The sequence below is a fragment of the Panulirus ornatus genome, chromosome 13 (assembly GCF_036320965.1).
Source record: "Panulirus ornatus isolate Po-2019 chromosome 13, ASM3632096v1, whole genome shotgun sequence".
In the NCBI taxonomy this organism is placed as follows: domain Eukaryota; kingdom Metazoa; phylum Arthropoda; class Malacostraca; order Decapoda; family Palinuridae; genus Panulirus; species Panulirus ornatus.
Genome location: NC_092236.1, coordinates 54,810,518 through 54,816,180, shown reverse-complemented (window position 1 = coordinate 54,816,180; position 5,663 = coordinate 54,810,518).

Sequence of the window (5,663 nt, the reverse complement as noted above, 5' to 3'; positions counted from 1 at the left end):
CAGATGTACAATGATTTCACCCTGAGAGCGTCATATGCTTGTCCCCTGATTGTACCAGTTACCGAGGTGGAGGGTCGTATTGCACAAATTATTTGAGGCATATCGGTTGAACTACGAGACACTACCAATAGGCAAGTCGTGGAGGACGACATGGACGGAGCCACGGCTGGAAGGCCAGTATACCAGTGCTGTTCTGGAAGCCGCAGTGGACGACCATTATTCCAGTGGTACTGGAAGATATAGTGGACGGTGCCAGGGGTGAGAGAGAGGCCATTACTCCTGTGTTGGATTTACAGGTTCGTTCCTCCCTCACTGCACGTATGTGTGTGTGTGTGTGTGTGTGTGTTGTGTGTGTGTGTGTGTGTGTGTGTGTGTGTGTGTGTGTGTGTGTGGAGAACGACTCCCAGAAGGCCACAAGAGACATGGTTACTGCCTGGCTGAATGGCAGATGTGATTTGCCTCAACCACATATGTATTGTGCAAGACACGCACCATATATATATAAATATATATATATGGTGCGTGTCTTGCACAATATATATATATATATATATATATATATATATATATATATATATATATATATATATATATATATATATATATATATTATATATATATATATATATATATATATATATATATATATATATATATAATATATATATATATTATATATATATATATATATATATATATATATATATATATATATATATATATATATATATATATATATATATATATATATATATATATATATATATATAATATATATATATATATATATATATATATATATATATATATATATATATATATATATATATATATATATATATATATATATATATATATATATATTATATATATATATATATATATATATATATATATATATATATATATATATATATATATATATATATATATATATATATATATATATATAAACTTAACATAAATACTTAGACAATACTTAAATCATCATCAAATCTTTGGCATTTCTTACTTGTTGAAATAAATTTGGAAGGGAAACTAAATATCTTAAGCCAAGGTCACGAGCAACGAAAGTGATAGAAAAAAAATATAAGGAGGTCAAGACAAGGTCATGAACAAGAAGGTAAGGTCATGAGAAAGGAGGTCAAGACGAGGTCACGAGCAAAGAGGTCAAGAACGTGTGACGCTAAGTGGTCAACATCTGGTCTTCAGCGGGGCGCAAACAAGTAACGTGACCCCAGGTCAACAACCACATGACCGGAAAAACACTTGCTAATTACTTGCGGTAAAGGCTCAACCACTGTTGTTTACCACTATACTGCTCTCGTCTGATCTCTAGGTTTTTTTCCTTATCTCTCTCTCTCTCTCTCTCTCTCTCTCTCTCTCTCTCTCTCTCTCTCTCTCTCTCTCTCTCTCTCTCTCTCTCTCTCTCTCTCTCTCTCTCTCTCTCTCTCTCTCTCTCTCTCCCCATCCATTGGTCGCTGGAGGTACAGTCTCTCGTTTTCTAAGACGTTCAAGCTCTCTCTTTTTTCTTTCACGGGGCACATTTCTATTTGTTCCTCATTGTGTCCCTCATTTTCTGTGGCCACTTCACCGTTGAATAAGACTTGTTCTCTCTATTCAGAGATCCTACTCGACTATTCCCATCCTTTCCAAGTCTCTCCGATGTCCCTTAAGTTTTCTCCAGGTCCTTCAAGGATCTTCCAAGCTCCTTAGGATAGCCTTGGTACACACAAGTCTGACGCTCACCTCCTCCACACCTCCTACAGGATATCCTCAGACCACCTTCGACATCCCTGTTCACAGTATACATTATTCTGTATCAACATCACACTCTAATCTTGCTCTTTTTTCTTCTTATTATCTTTATTCATTTCTTTTCGTCCTTCCTTTAAGATGTTGGTGAGGAAAAATATTTAGGTTCAACCTTTTGGTTCAGATATATGCATGCTGGTATGATTGTTATTGCGTGTGTGTGTGTGTGTGTGTGTGTGTGTGTGTGTGTGTGTGTTAGGATCTATGTGTACATGTTCTTTGTGAGTCTATTTGAGATTTTAAGCAAATATTTGTCCTTTCCTTTTGCTTTACTTAGTGGTGCCATAGGGTAAACATCCTCCCCTTCCCCCTTGTCAATTTAAGTCTCCCTCCCACCCCAACACACACCTCCCTCCCACCCCAACACACACCTCCCTCCCACCCCAACACACACCTCCCTCTCACCCCAACACACACCTTCCCTCCCACTCCCTACTTCCCTCCCTCCCTTCACGGGACAGTGTCTGCCGGGGACACAACGAGTAAACACCAGCTGAAGTCAGGGGACAAGATGGCGTTGTCTGTGACTTCATTTGTGTGAAGATGATGATGTCGTCCAAACTTCAGGTCCATCACCAGGTCCTGATGTCCTTCAACATGTCCTGACGCACACACGCCCCTCCTCCTCCTCCTCCTCCTCCTCCTCCTACTCCTCCTGCTCCTCCTCCTCCTGCTCCTGCTCCTCTTCCTCCTGCTCCTGCTCCTCTTCCTCCTCCTCCTGCTCCTCCTCCTCCTCCTGCTCCTGCTGCTGCTGCTGCTCCTTCTCCTCCTCCTCCTCCTCCTCCTCCTGTTGCTACATCGTCCCAAGCCTCATCATCAGAGGGTCAACTGGATTACAAGCTGCTCCCACGAGCGATCACTCAAATCTGATGACCACATTAGTTTTTCTCTCGTGGATTTGATCGCCAGATTCATTCTTCTCTCGTTAATTTGATCGCCAGATCTTTCTTTATTTTTTGTTATCTTCAATTGGATCGCCAGATGTGAGGAATTTGACCGCGAGAAGGATGGGTTTTACCTCTCTCTCTCTCTCTCTCTCTCTCTCTCTCTCTCTCTCTCTCTCTCTCTCATCTCTCTCTCTCTCTCTCTCTCTCTCTCTCTCTCTCTCTCTCTCTCTCTCTCTCATCTCTCTCTCTCTCTCTCTCTCTCTCTCTCTCTCTCTCTCTCTCTCTCTCTCTCTCTCTCTCTCTCTCTCTCTCTCTCTCTCTCTCTCTCTCTCTCTCCGTCCGTGTTTACCAGGGTTTGATTTTCACAGCTCCATCGGAGAGGGGGCGTCCTTGGGGGGGGGGGGAAGAGACGACAACATTACCCCCCCACCCACCCACCCCTCCTCCTCCTCCTTTTATCCACACTTGGTTGTAGGCCAACTTAGCCTGACCTCACAGCTCTTCATCACACAAGTTAACCCGCATTCCTCCAGCCACGGCGGACGTCGGGCCGGGTGGCTTTGTGGAGAGAGAGAGAGAGAGAGAGAGAGAGAGAGGGGAATGTAGGGAGGGAGAGAGGAAGGTGAAATGGCTTGGCTGAAGAACTAATTCACACAGGAGAGTAAGAGAGAGAGAGAGAGAGAGAGAGAGAGAGAGAGAGAGAGAGAGAGAGAGAGAGAGAGAGAGAGAGAGAGAGAGAGAGAGAGAGAGAGAGAGGCAAAAGAGTACTTTAAGTAAAACACACCCAAGAGTAGTGGACCAGTTTCATTACACAGTGTGTCTGTGTGTGTGTGTGTGTGTGTGTGTGTGTGTGTGTGTGTGTGTGTGTGAGAGAGAGAGAGAGAGAGAGAGAGAGAGAGAGAGAAAGAACGAACGATGCAAAATGAAACACGCATCAATTTAACACTTAACATGCGTAATACAACAGATCTCTCTTACCTGAAGCATACTACTGCATTTCAGCTGTATTACATTGGTTTATTTTGGAACTCTAATGTATGCAAGTTTAATAAACATTCTTCCTTATATCAACACTAAGCAGACCTGTTCACTCACACTGCCTCACAACTCACACTACCTCACTACTCACACTACCTCACAGCACCCGCAGTACACTGCCTGGGATCGAACCCTGGTAGAGGAAGGTGAGGATCAGATGTGCCTGATCACTAGACCACGGCGGCACCCTACTATCTATTCTGGAGTACGACGGTACGACCCTTGAGCACTACAGTACGATCCTTGAGTACGACGGTACGATCCTTGAGCACGACGGTATGGCTCATATGCACGACGGTGCGACCTTTGAGCACTATGCTACGACCCTTAGACATGACAATCTAGCCTTTGACCTTAGGTAGGAGACTTTGAAGACCTTTCTGGCACACTAAGGTCTAGTTATCCCTTAGACTTTTCACGTGTTAGTGGAATGTAGGTTGCCTTCTCCGTAGACTTTTTTTATCATGTCAATGTAACGTGGGTTGCAATGTCCGTAGACTTTTTCACGTTAGTATAACATGGGTTGCAATGGCCGTAGACTTTTTCACTTTAGTATAACATGGGTTGCAATGGCCGTAGACTTTTCGAGTCAATTATTTTTGCACAGGGGAGTCGCTGAACTTTCCCTTTAAGACCAGAGACATAAAACGGGTTTTGCAGCTCTTGCATTTATCATCTTGCTTGATTGCACGCCTCCTCACCCATGTCTAGGTGGCCACCACCAGGGGAACATACCCATCACGAAGACTCGACGACTTCGTCTGCTTCCCCTGCAGAAGGTGTGGGGGTCTGTCTCCTAGACTACGGAACGGGGAACCTGTAGTGATGAGCGAGGATGGGTTTGTCGTCCTCTGTAAGATAACACAGACCTTCCCTACAATTCCTCTGTTATTGTTTAAGGCATCAGACATCCTAGATCTATCTGTGTACGTAATAGATCTTGTCATCTGTCATGACTAACTCATCATCTGTAACCTGGGCTGCCGCAGCCTGCCCACATACACCCAGGCTTCTCAAGGCACTTCGGGAGGAAGTGGGAGTCGATCTTCAAGACATACTACACACAGAAGCTGGATGATGGCCGAGTGATGGAGAAGGGCTTGCATGGTCTCCAGACCTGATGATACAGATGAGGGCGTTCATGACGCCCTAGATATACGAGAACCATGCACAGCTTTAGGACCAATTTTTTGCCTGACCGGGAGTTTTCGCCCTTTCTCTCCTAACAGACGTAACTCTGAGATAGAACAGTTGTATCGTGAACTTCAGGGTGAAGAACATCTCGCTATTTTAGTGATTAAGTCAGTCAATTCGTCAAAATGTGAGCAGGATTTGTGGATATCAAGCTTGTCGACCAAAAAGATTTCATCTGTTTCTCCTGGATGTTGAAAAATGTTGTTGAAACCGTTGGTGAGGGAGTGTTTGATCCTCTATCCATTGTAGTTTACCGGGAAATACTTCAGCAAACATTCGATAAAGGATTTCAACGATTCGGAGCCACGGGGTAAAACGAGGAGTGAACCTTTTGTGTCAATCTATTCTAACACAGTTGACGATTCCGGAGGAATTCGAGCGGGAAAATAGTGAATAGCCAAAAGGCACTTTTGTTTTAAAATCTTATTGAAACGACAAATCTACTATTTTTCCTCTTTTTGAAATTGTAAATACAGATGAATACCTGATGCTAAAAGATATTGATCAGAAGATCAATTCTTATACTGGATCGACTAAGTTGCGTGGGTCTATGATCTTCACTATAAAGAACGTAAGATCAACGTACGTACACAGGTCAAGACTATCGGATTCCTATTAAGATGGGCGTCTGTCTGCCAAATCCTGTTTCATAACCAGCTTTACAACTCACTAACACTCTTACAAACGATGCTTTTCTTTAACACCCTCCGTCTGTAACATATTACCATC